The 13,551-nt window shown below is 39.3% G+C and overlaps 1 protein-coding gene across 4 annotated transcripts in view; it reads left to right on the plus strand.

The window, feature by feature from the left end:
* CYRIB (CYFIP related Rac1 interactor B) overlaps positions 1-13,551 on the plus strand; it is a 99,931-nt gene that overhangs the window by 51,790 nt on the left and 34,590 nt on the right. For all 4 annotated transcript variants that reach the window (XM_054057276.1, XM_054057278.1, XM_054057274.1 and 1 more), the window contains exon 2: positions 5,967-6,045. The gene's annotated coding sequence lies outside the window, so the exon portion shown is untranslated. The remainder of the gene's footprint in view (positions 1-5,966; positions 6,046-13,551) is intronic.

Here is a 13,551-nt window from a genome sequence, read left to right on the forward strand (position 1 = left end):
TGTAGATTGCTCATAACTTTGACCATTAAAGTAGGCTGTTCAAAAGCAGTCCTACTGATCTGCTGGTTCTGGTTGCACAGAGACTTTCTTTATAGTGCCTCTGGAGAGTTGAAAAATTGGGACTGGTCTGATTCCATTGTTTAATTTCTGGTTTCTACAGTGTAATTCAGTCCCTCGGTCAGGTGTAGCATATCCAGGGAGCAAACATATTAACTGAGATCTGGGGTCAAAAGATATCTGGCATCTGTACTATAGAATGAAGAAATCTTCCAAGTTGTGCCTGTTTCTCTATATGGCTAAAAGTTTACAACTCAAAGCATGCATATCAATAACTTGCTCCTGACATCTGATTGCCAGAATTATCAGAGCTTTTGCGAGGATTGTGTGTTGAGCTTCGTAAGGTTCCTGTTAGCCCACTCTTCCAACCTGTCCAGGTCTTCCTGGAGGGTAGCTTTTCCCTCTAGAGAGTCAGCCTCTTCGACCAACTTGATGTCATCTGCACACTTCATCAGAGTGCTCTTGATCCCAGCATCCAGGTCGCATCCCATCTCTAACTGCACGTACTTGCCCTTTTCACCCTGCTATGGAAACATATTCCATAACTAATCTGGAGAACATCATTCAAGGCTTGCCTCTTCATGTCTGACTTGAGTCACTCTAAGGACTTGAGTCAGTCACTAAGGAGTTTCTCTGCTTGAAAGGAGAACTGGAGAAAATATTGGTTAAGTTTTTAAGCCCTGCCTCAAATACTTTCTTGACTGCCCATGGTCAAACAGTCAGTCTTTTATATTATTCAAATGATTGCAGTTAGTACAGTTTCGCTTGCACTTACACATCTGTCTTTGAAACAGAGGAATATGGTGGTTGTATGGTTTAATGGAATAGGTATTTAGCAGTTCTGGTTTTCTGTTTTACATAAGAGCTGCGTTGTTCCTACTGCTGCATTTACAGTAAATGCAGGCATAGGCTCCTGAGCTCTAAACAGCTGGGTGAATAAGGCTTGACGGTAAGAAATGGTCTGATAGCAGTTAGAAGCGTGAGCAAACTTTCCTAGCATCTGCAGCACACACTGTTCCTAATTGTAATTAATAAGTATTTTTAAAAAAGCTTCTAAGATTCAATCCCTCTGTAATGCTTAAAGTGAAAACCTGTATTTTCATGAGAAGTTGTTAAACCATGCAACACCACTGAGCTCAAAATATCAAGTCTGGTGTTCAAAAGCTGAGAAGTCACTGACAGGAGAAAAAGTGTTCACAGTTGGAAATACTACTATGACTTTGGAGTAATTAGAATTAAAACTGGGCAGTGTTCGGTTTGGTAAGTTGCACTTCAATGGATGTGTGATGTTGGACTGATAATACTTAAAACCTGTGCCAAAAGTTTGGTGTAATGACAATGGAAAGTTGTGTGAGTCTTTTCTGTCTCTGTCTTTGCAACTCTTAACTGGACAATCTTCATTTATGCACAAAATTAACCTCTAGTATGTTAATGAATTTTGATACTTTCCATCTCAAACCAGTATGGAAGGTCGTTAAAGTCTTCTAACTGATGTTCTGGTGAATGAAGAAGTAATTTCATGTTGAAAACAGAGTAGCTCTTGGCTTCTGGGGAGCAGAGCTGGGCAATCTTCTGGAAGCAAATAGCTATAACTCTGTAATGTGTTACGATATTATTAACTCTGTGTTGTACAGTTGAAGCTCAGACTGTGGAGTTTTAGTATCGCTTTGATCTTAAACTGAGCTTCATTGTTGTCCTGAAAATAAAGGCATGAGAATTTCTTTTCAACAGTGTAGAAGTGAACTGCTGGGGATTTTTTTAATAGCTCTCTGACCACTAGTTCTTCAAATTACAGGAGAATGTCCTCTTTCAACTGGAAATTAGTTTTGGCAGTATATATTTGAGAGGAATAAAGTAGTATGCATCATTTTAGCGAGAGATAAAATTCTCAAACTTTTGTTTGTCGTGCATCTGTCTTTGTGCATCCTTTATAGATTTGCCCATTTTTGTAGGACACTGGATGTGTTGCTTTCTACCGTTTGTTTACATGGCTGCATTACTATCAAGACTAGTCTGTCAGAAGCTCTGCAAGGATTATTTTGAGTGGGTAGTTTGTGTGCTGCCTTAGGTCTGGCAGCAGAATTCTTTATAAGCTACCATCAGTCTTCTGACACTTGGTTAACTTTATGGACGTTTATGATTTTTTAACTTTTTTTGTATTTTTACTTGATTTTTTAACTTTTCAGGTATTTCTTAACCTGCTGATGGGTTGTTGTCACTGTCAGTCTGTTGTGATCTCTGTTGAAGGAGGATACATCACCTTAAATCCCTGTAGCTGTCTCTTCAATGTTTTGTGTTTTGGGCCAAGTGAAGTCAAGCACAGCAAAGATTGTGTGGAATGTGATTTTAAATGTGATTCATATCTGTACAACATTATTGGGTATACAGTCCTGGCGGAATTACTCCTAAGTGTACTCAAGACAAAGTTTTTGAGCTGAAATAACCTGCATATTAAGTTGTGAAATATAAGTTTCTCTGCTTTTGAAGATGCTGCGCAAGTTACCAGTCACAGAGGACATAAAAATGGCATCTTGGGCCACCCCAGATAATCACCTCAGTAATGTTGTTGGGAGGCAGGTATCTGCCTGGAACAAGGCAGAGAACTGGAGTGCAAGTTATTGGGTTGGCAGTCACGAGCCTGTACAGAATTTCAGGGGATACGTTGACTTCAGTTTTCCTCTATATCTCAGCCCTGGTCATCCCTGTTGCCTGATGGTGAAGACTTACAGCCAGCTCTGACACAGAGCTTACCTGGGCTGTCAGTGGCAGCCTTGCTTCCATCGTGGCAGGGCCTGGAAAATCATTGAAGATAACTTGAAGCCCCTACCTCGAAACTGTTGTATCCGGCTGTTTTACCACAGTATTTCAGCAAACTCTCTCGTGTGGGATTACACTGAATCTTTCAGTAGCAGCTGTAATCCGTGTGTTACTGACTTTACCATTCTCCCCGAGAATGTAGCCATAAATAAATTTCTCGAAAGTATTCTTCCTTGTAGCTCAATTGAGAGTAGAACTTGGAGGCTTGAGAAGCAGTGCCGTGATTCTGCGTGTTGAAACATATGCTAGAGAAGAACAAACACTGATTTACAGAAGATTTTGTGTCTTTATGGTTAATAGTTTTCTTGAGCATAAATTGTGTAAGGAGAACAAGATTTAATCAGGTGCTGTACTTCAGAGTTTAATTCCACCTTCTCCTTAAGTGACAAAACTAAGAAAGTAAGGGATGGTCACTTAACTGAATAGATGAAGTCTCCCTGATTCATCAGGAACAAGTAGGTTTATTGTCTGCTTCCTTCTTTGCGTTCATCCTCCTGTTGAGGATGTAGCCATCCTCCATCCATGCTGTTTCCTTGAAAGCTGGGGATGTCTTCCACAGGGACCACTTCTCTGCAGCTTCCCGTGTGTGACCCCACTTCAGCACCCCAATCCTTTGGATGTACAGTGCTGCCTCTTGCTCCTGGCCTGCTCACCAGTGTAGCAGCCTCTTTCCAATTCCTCCTGTCGCAACAGTTGTTACTTGCTGCCCAGCACTGGCAGATTCCGCCAGCCCGTCATACCTATTGCTGTTCTGCCAGATTGAGTCTTCTCATCCAGAATTGCTGTGCAGCTGTAGCTGCTGGCACTTGCTTCCCTCCAAGTCTGCAGGAGTGGGTTGTCAGGAAGGAGCTACGGCATGGGAAATGCTGAACAGCCAGGAGAAGGAGCAATGCAGGGCTGTATGGGACTGCAGGTGCAGAAGGGTCTCCAGCAGGCTTAGGTGCTGCTCTCAGTAAAACTGAATCCTGTGTGCTACGTCAGGTAGTTATGAGGAAGTTTAAACATTCCAATTTGGCAGCGTGGTGATATGGGAGTTGGTCTGGTGGAAGTGTAACGCGTTCTCCATTTAATGAAATGATCAGTCATGCTTCAAAAAAATCCATTCTCTTGATACTGAGTCAGAAGCTTTTCATACTGTAGTGCAGCAGGGTAGAAGGAAGTATTTTTGTTGTGAGCGTGGAAGGAAATTGCACATGTTGCAATTGCATAAATGGTTGCTCAGACAGCAGAACTTTCAAATACTATTACCAGGCTGTAGGCAGTGACGGTGCCACTCTGCTCAGCGACTAGCCAAGCTATTTGAGTATAAGACCTTATGGTTTCCATTCAGAAGTCTTTAGCTGAACTGTTAACCTTATAGAGTTGCTTGACAAGAGGACCATGAATGAAAGGGAATGAAATAGGGTAGTAGAACAAAGCCTGTGCTGTAATAACATAAATAAGGCATCTTGAATATTTTTTTAGATTTCTCTTTCTGCAAGAGAGAGAACTAGTGCTTCATACAGCAACACTTGCAGGGAAAAAGCACATTAATTTTCCAGGCATTTGCTTATCTTAGATGCTGCCTAGACACAAATTGGCAAAGGTTATCATTGACTAACTTTACTTGCTTTTAGGTTTTATTTTTGTACACACTGTTGCAACTGTTTGCTTCAGTGTAGTTGCAAGTAGGATTCCTTGATTTTATTTAACTAAATTTTGCACAGTGTCTCAGACTCCTTGCCTTCTCTTCTTCTCCTAGCTGTGGTGTTCAGGTCGTGGGGTTTTCTTTTGCAGAACCAGGAGGAGGGAATGGGTGGTAGCTTTTGATGATAGTTTTCACTGTGACTAAAATCACCCGCCCATCCTCAGTACTGCATTCCCTCTATCCTCCCCAAGCTGACAAATCAGTAATAGTATGGCCTTTGTGATTAGAAATTTCACTGCAAAGCAGCATTTTTTGTTAAATGCATGTTAATCAGGATTATGTGATGTAAGAGAAGCTGCTGATAGCTGATTAAATACAAATTAACGCTGAATATTTCATGCCTCTTCAGCTGGATTTCCAATGACATGACAGGGATTTTGTATTTCTAAAACAAGTTTATGCTAAAAACAGATGCTTTGCAGAATGTGGATGACTTTGCTGTAGAAGCAGAAAGAAAACTGTAATGTGAAACAGGAAGATCACTTTAAAAGAAACCTTGAGATGCGACATATTGACAGGATGGATTCTGATACCAGGAGCAATACCTGAAGTAGAGCAACAGTGGTTGTGGTTTTACTGGAGATAAGGGTAATTGATGACACTTGAGTATGTAAATTAGCAGAAATCGCTGAAGCAGATGCAGCCTACAAAACCCCAAATGGAAAAGACTTACAAACCTTTCACCACCACAGGAAGATGCTGATTTTGACCAGCTAATCATGCTGTTACTGTACTAAGAGGTAGACTGCTGCATAAATCTACTCTAAATGGGCTTAAAGACCCTTAGAAGGCTTGCAATAGATCTCAGTGCCGCATTTCCATAGGAAATGCTGTTCTGTCTGACTAGGTAAATACTAATTTTCTAAACTAGAAACTTAGTTTTGAAGCAGGCCATCAGTAATCCTAAAGTTCAGAAAGGTGAAAACTGCCATTGGCCAAATTTGTCTTTAACTGATGACTGGTGAAGCTTTTTTCCCTGTGTGCAATATATATGCCACAGTAAATAAAACTTGAAGCGAGACCTACTTTTTTCTGCCGCAGCTATGTGTAACTTGGCTCAGTAGTGCAGAGATGTAATGCTCTATTTTTTTGTGCTGTGACTATGTGTAATTTAGCTCAGTAATGCTGAGATGCAGTGCTCTATTTCTGATGCTTGTGATCATAGATAGCTAATTGCCTTACTGACTCACAGAAGAGTTTGTAGGATGCCCTTCCATTTGCTTGTAATGTCATTTCCATAAAATCTCAAGTGTTTTTGAAATTGGCATGTTTTATTTGCATTCTAAAAGAATTATGTAGGTTGGTTGGCACTGCGGGATTAACTTTGTTTTACCCCCGGCACTGGTTTATGTAATTGAAATACTATGTGTTGTTTATATTTAATGGGATTCTTCTATTTGTTCAGATTCTGAAGACAAGCTGCTGCATCGGCAATCTGAAGAAGGGTGTTCTCTGTTAAGACTGCAAGAAGATACTACCAACTGGTAAACACTTCCTTAGGTGTCTTTGCTTGTAGAGTGTTTCTTTGTTTTTCCATAACACTTTCAGCCAAGGAGTACGAAGTATTTTGATCTATTGAAAATAAGAGGTGGTTCATGCATTATTTGGGGTTTTTTTGTTGTTTTTAATTAACTGTAGCTTACCAGACAAAAGGCTCAGTAGCAGTGAATATTGTGGGTGTTTAAATTGTAATACAAAGTGACTGTATTCCTCTTCTCACATTAGGACAGAAAAGGCTATCCTTTTTTCCTGTAGTGGGATGTTAAAACATTGTCTATTTGCCTTTTCCACTGGGAGGAATATGTGTGTCTCTTACTAAATAAAGCCTATTAGACATGTGATAGTGCAAACACTGACATTTCATATCTGATGCTTCAGAGCCTGAAGAGAAAAAAGGAAATGTTGAAGTCTAGTTTAGAAGTTGAACATGGCTAAGCATGTTAATTTAAGTATCCAGGTGCTTTAGAACATGCCATTAATGTGCTTTTAATTATGGATGTTTGGCATAATTTTCAATGAAAATAATATGTGATAAAAAACTGAAAGATTCACAGGCATTTAAATTCATATGTAGGCTGACTTCCAGGTTGAAAGTGGTAGAAGGATGGTCAGTGAAAGAGCTGTAACCACATAGTAGCATTTTACTTGCCTGTAAGTTAAGATGTCACATACACTGTTAAAAAACAATCAAAAGGAAACATGAGACTTTAGGACACCTGAATATGTCTTGACATAGCTTAATCATATCATAGCTACCAAATTTACAGGTCATTTCTGGAATACATGAGAATACAAATAAGTGAAGTAGCTAGCAGTCTTTGTGGGGGACAAGGTCCACAAAGCTGTCAACTAAATGCATTCAGTTTTCCTCTTTACATTACTATACCTTCTGTAAAGCTTCTGTTTACTACTGGCAGTTGAGCTACAGGGCCAAGTAAACTTGTGTCAGGAAAGTTCTTGCCTGGAATGGAGTAACGCAGCTGGGGCCAAGGATGAATGTGGAAAGGAGCAGTCAGTAAGGAAAAGTTAAGCTTTTATGACCCAAATATTTACAGATGCTTTATTAATCTTCACATGTCAGTTAATTTGCCTACATTTTATAAGTAATCAAGGATAACTTTGCAAAGTTGTCGTGTAGCTGTTGCTAATAATGAGGGTTCACAGAGCATATTAAAATACTTTGTCCTGTTACTCTGTGGCTTTGTCAAACCTAGATTAATGATAGGAAAGTTTTGAACACTTATAGTGGTCAGTAATGTGCATCTGACAGAAATGACACAGAAAACAATGTTCATCTTCATGTAGTCTTTTTATACGTAAAGGTGACTTGGATGGTACAGCTATTTGTGAGTGATAATTTCAAGAGCTTTGTTGCCTGGGTCTATAAAATAGCAGCTCCTGACACTGAAGTGTGTGTGAGACTCCTTTTCAAATGCCATTTGAAAATGCACGTCCAGGAGAAGGAACCACTGGCATGTATTATGTCCCAGTTTGAAGTACCCAAGCACTGTATTATAAACACAAGTTTTGAACCATATTGTAATTATGTGGTGGTAATTTTTAGGTTAATCCTTTGGATTATTCTTATGACATATGATGTGAATAAAAAAATGTATGTCTGTCACTTAATTTGAGTGAAGACAGAAGACTGGAAAGCTCTTTACCCTAGCAGTGAGGGGTCCTCTGTCCACTTCCCTCCTTCGGCTTGGATACCCTTCCCTTGGAGATACCCTTAGATACCACCTTCCCTTCCTACCCGATCATCTTCCATCTGTCTCTGAGACAGGAGTTTAACAGGATCGCTGTGTTGAGACTGGGTAATTCTACAAAGTAGCTCTTTGTCTGCATCTGTGGTAAGGTATTGTGTTAATTCAGTTCCTTTAGGACTGAGTGATGTCAGCTCACAGGTAGCACTGCACAAACTTAATTTCACTGTTCCCAGCGTTAACTGTGGTCTGGGAAGTTGTTAGCTGAAAGACTGCTGAGTTCAACCGCACTTCAGACCTAACCCAAGCACCCGGCTCTGGGAATATGCTGAAAAGGGAATGCAGCACATGAACCTGCATCCCTTGGCAAAGTGTGTCTGAGTCTTGAATGACTAATGCCAAGATAGAAATATTAAGCCAGCTGGACCTTAGTGTGGTGCAGGTTAGTGCAAATGGTGGTGTGAGATGTGCCTGCCTGTTTTATCCAGGTGTATTTCTTTTCACTTTGATGTTTCGGCTGTCCATTAGTACAGACACTGGAGGACATTAATTTCTTAGTGGTTTCCTTGTTTTTCTTGTATTGACTTTTCTTTTTCTTCTATTAACTTTTCTTTTTCATTATGTTAACTTTGAGAATATCAGTCATTCAGAAAAGACCTTGATAATTGTCTCCTGCTTTCGGTATAATATCTGATAATTATTCATTCTTATTTTATACTTTTATCTCTCACGTGGAGCTTGAACTTGTCTGTATTCTTGAAGATTTAAAACATTTTCCTTGCAACTTAGAATTTTTCCCCTGTAGTGATGATGGGGAAATGCTTCGAGCAAACAGATTAACATGTTGTGGAGTCCGTGTTCTAGCACTGATGTTGCAATGTTTGTGGATTAACAGGTTTTGCATTTTGTACTGATTTTAATGAATATGAATAAACACCTTCAGTATTGCATTTGCAAAGTGGAAGCAAATACGTACCTGTAATTTTCTTATTAATTTTGAGAATGCTTTGTTGTGGCTTGTGTAGCTCTTAAGAGTAGCATTTGTCTGGCTGACACATCTTTAAATGTTCTGCTTCCTTGTGGGGAGTATCTTTTAAATCTCTTTGGTAAGGATTTCAGTCTTTTAGTGCAAATCCCTTAGTATGTGTTAAATTTAAGAAGAGCAGAAATATTTGTTTCTAGTTGTCCCCCATACCTGTGTGCCTACAAAAGGTTAGAAGTGAAGGATCTGGTTCAGCAGAGATATTGAGTGAGGCCAGATTGTACTTGTTATGGACTTCTGTATGGCTTTGCCTGGGAAGTTTATATAAAGTCAAATGTGCTAGAAGAAATATAAAGATTTTGTTGTGTTCTGCTCAGTGCTAAATGTTTCCTCCATTAAACAAGGAAATAGGTGTCAAAAATGTGCAGCTTTTAATGTGTGCTTTGAGAAGGAGTATTTTTTGTTTGGAGAAACCTATGTAACCATAGAAAGTGTTGAAGTTACAAATGCTTTTGAGCAGCTTGGGAGCTTTCACCGCAGAGCCTACTGGATACCAACACTTGGGTAATGTGGGAACCATCAGGGGTAGATGAATAATCCATCATAGTACTGTAAATACATGAAGAAAAATGAATGTCATTCTGACAACTGAAACCACTTACTTCCTGTTTGTGCCACAAGTTGAAAGCAGTCTCCTTTGGTAGTGTTGCTCTAAATATATTGCTGTAAGTTTGCCTACAAATTCTATTTGCGATTCAGCAGAGCTTCTTGAATTGATTTGTCATCCATGTGATGGCAGGTTTGTTGAAATGGTTCATAGTATAAGAAGGTTAAGTACTTTTGTGTTTTTGACATGCTGTAAAATATTTTGGTAGAAATTCTGATCACGTTACTGGTGTTCTACCAGCATGCATTTATTTTATGTTAATGCTGGTATCTATATCAAGGAAGAGCTGACAGTTTTTTAGGCCAGAGTGAGCTATCCCCTATTTGCTGTATTTTGGCTTGAGGCTTGTATAGTATGTCTGGCTGCGATAGCATGGGATTAGATTGAGGGGCTGAAGGCTTTTGTGCAATCCTGTTGTTTTTAGGCTTTAAAAGTCTGTATTAGGAATGAATGTAAATAACCTGCCAGTGCTGATGCAATGTAATGCAGTATCTTTTTGCTCACAGTGGACATAAAATTAATTAAGACCTTGACTGAATATGATAGTAATCTATAGATGATCACTGACAGGTTTTTTTACTGTAAGACTTCAATCACCTTCAAAATATCCTTCCTTGACATGCAGTAGTCCTACTGCAGCAGTTACTGGAGTAAGTTAAAAAACAAGTGAGTTTTGAATCTGGCTTAATGGTTTATTTAGTAAACTGTGTTCTGCTTGAGGCTTCAGCCATGCTGGTTTGTTTATGGAGGTAAAGCTGCTGTTTTTCTCCACCTGTAAATAATCTCACAGGGCAACATGAACTGTTTAATCCAGTTTGTCCAAGAAGCCTTAAAATCAAAGACATTAATTTACAGGCTGGTTTGACTATTTGAAAAGTCACCTTTAAACAGACCAGCAAAATATGTAAACTTTTTTTGTCAGAAAGATGCTTGACCTGAAAAGCTGCACTTGTTGAGACCTGTGACTGGACTTCTGTGTTGCTTTTCATGTGATCTGTTATATTAGGTTAAGGTCAGATGTTATTTACTTCGCTTCCTGACTTACAGAAGGATTTGTAAATGGTTGTTAAAGTAAATTTCTAGTTTTAGTGGGAGTTGGTTGTGAGGTTATTTGGGTTTTGGGTTTTTTTGTTGTTGTTGTTTTTGGTGGTTTGTTTTTTTTCTTTAACTCTGTAGGGACTTGAACTACTAACATGTAGTCTTTCAGATCTGGTAAGTAGTACATTTACTGCTTGACCTCATAGCAGCAGTTTTATTTAGAGTCATAGAATATCTCAAGTTGGAAGAGACCCATCAGAATCGTTGAGGCCAACTCCCTGCTCCTTGCAGGACTACTTAACACTGTACCATATGACTAAGAGCATTGTCCATATGCTCCTTGAACTCTGACAGGCTTGGTGCCCTGTCCACTTCCATGGGGAGCCTGTTCCAGTGCGTGAGAACCCTCACAGTAAAGAATCTTCTCTTGATGTCCAATCTGGACTTGCCCTGCTTCAGCTTGCCTCCTTTTACCTCATTGTAGAAGTAATTTTAGAAATCATTGAGCAGAAATACTCTGCAGCTGTTGAGACTCAGTATCATTAAATTATGATGCAGGAATTAAGACCTTGTTGTATGGCTCCTGGAGGTTTTTTGTTGTGTTTTTTTTTTTTTTCCTGACTGTTAGACAAAGCTGTTGAATGCACACAATGATCTCTAGGAGGGGGATCCAGGCATTTCCATCCTACGACGCTTACATTTATTACCCTGTATTCAGTAACTGTTGTGCATGCTTCCATCTTAAATGCTACCCAATAAACATTTGAAGTCACAAGTTAAAAAACTTGGTGTCACGTTTTAGCTCAAACCACAACACTTGATTAGGTTCTTCCCTTTTGGACAGCTACTGATTGAAATTATTTTTTTTAGTATCCTTGTTTATCATTTCTCCTAGCACTTAGTCACCCATGTTTTTCTTTGTGTTAGAATAATCTCAAACTTCTGTTTAGCTGATCTGAAAAGCCCTCACAATCTTTATTTCTTTTTAGAGTTATTACAAAGCTTTCCATGTAGGTGGAGCTCGAGGTGCTCCTGGGCAAGCTGGAGGTGCTTTCGAGTCTCGGTGTTGTATAACAGTTACTCTGACTGGAGCAGAGCTCCTCTGATCCTGCTGGGCAGAAATTACTATTTGTCCTGAGGCTCTGTCAGAGTCACTCTTGAGCACCATTTCTTCCTGTGAGTTGCAACTATGGAGGAGATGACTCTGCTGAAGCTTGCATAGTGGGACAGTACTAGGGGAGAAGGAGTTAGTGAACTGCCTGGGTATCCCCTATAACCTGCTCAGCCCTCAAGTCTGAAAAGCATGGGGAAAAACTTAATGCTGTTGATTTCCTTTGGAAGGGCTTTTCAGGCTCTTTAAAAGCCAGTTGGTGTTCTTTGTAATTCCGAATAGACAAATTCATTGCCTCTGAGCAGCAGAGATGTCTGGGAAACTTCTGTTGCTCTAGCCTGATTGGCTCAAGTCTAGATTCATCTTACAATTTTGCCTGTTGGAACATGAACTACAGTTTCATCTCTCAATTTGTGATACTGTTGAGAAACTATTTTATGGTTAAAAACAATCACTAAAACCAGTAAAAATGTTCTAGGTGTTAAGTGACTCTCCTCTCAGATTGGTTTCCTTTCATGACAGAAGTTTCCTTCTCTTCATCTGACCTAGTATAGTCCAGAGATAAGGGATTTACCCTGAGCGTTGAAATCTAGATTATAAGAAATAAGGACTCCAGTTTTTAAGCGTTACCACATAGGGCTGGGGTTGCTCAGAGCTGATAATGCACTACTAATAATGTTCAATGGGAAAGCCCTTTTGACCTTTCCTTGTCTTAGTGTTTTTATTACACAAGAGGATGAGTATTGCTGCGAACTTCCTGGGACAGGCTATGGTTTCTTTTCTGTTATGCTGATATTGAGTCAGAACTCTGCCTTAAATTTTGCCGTATAACTAAGAAATTATATCATTTGTATTGCTTGGATAAAAAGGCTGTTGAATCACTCAGCTGGTATTCAGGAACACTTCACAACTGGATGTTAACAGCATAACATCAAAGGAAGCATCCACTGCAGAAAAGAAGCAATGCTGCATGTAACGGTATCTAGTGTCTCTTCCCAGCTTAGTAATACGTGAGTACTTCTTTGAGGAGTGAAAGCTTGACTGCTATATAGTCCTTCAACTCTGTGCTCATGTAATATACCCAGTACTAAACCACTTCAGGGTTTAAACTTATAAAGGTTCAAATGAAAAGCAGGAGATAATATGCTACCAGAAATAGCAAGGTCAGTTGTTTGAATAATTGACTATTAGACACAGGGCATGCTTCAGTAATGCTGGCAGGCCTTTTTTGTTTCCTTGCAGTAAAACAGGAGCTCATATCCAGGACTGAAATGTCACAGTTCTGCTCCCCCCCCCCCCCCCCCCCCCCCCCCCCCCCGCTAAAAAACAACTAGCACAAACAAAAAGACCTCATCCCAAATTAGAAATTAAACAACTAAAAGAATTCCCGTCTCTGTTTTCCTAAAAGTCCTTATTTGTCTTCTGGTTTACCAATATTTAATATTCTCAATTGTTTTGGGAAGTGACAAATATTATTTGGAAATATTTAAATAAATCTTCCGATTTAGTTACAAAGAAACAGCTTTGCACTTAGTGTTGTACTTGCAGCTTTTTTTTTTTCCTATGTTAATATTTGAAAGGGTACAAAAGTAAAGGATTATGATAGTTCATTTTACTGTTTCCACTAAGCCAAGGTAGTGGCTTGTTGTGGAAAAAGTACCCGTGAGTGAATGGAATTGAAATTTTCATGCTGAGTATTAGCCTTATATCTGAGTATCCTCACATGACATACAAGCTTCTCACGTATGATTTTCCCTCTTTTTTGATAAAAAGGGTATGTGTATATGACCTTGTCATCTTTTTGTTAATCTTTAGTGCAGCATCTAAACTTCTTGAAATACTTTCTTCAAAGCAAACTGGATGACTCTTTGCAACATTCCTTTTTGAAGCTAAATCTTCTGACTCCACTTTAGAGAAACTGCAGCAGTGCTTTGTAGACCTCACTTAGATTATACAGAGTAATTAATTGTGCTCCTGATTTAGCAC

Source organism: Cuculus canorus, chromosome 2, assembly GCF_017976375.1.
Source record: "Cuculus canorus isolate bCucCan1 chromosome 2, bCucCan1.pri, whole genome shotgun sequence".
In the NCBI taxonomy this organism is placed as follows: domain Eukaryota; kingdom Metazoa; phylum Chordata; class Aves; order Cuculiformes; family Cuculidae; genus Cuculus; species Cuculus canorus.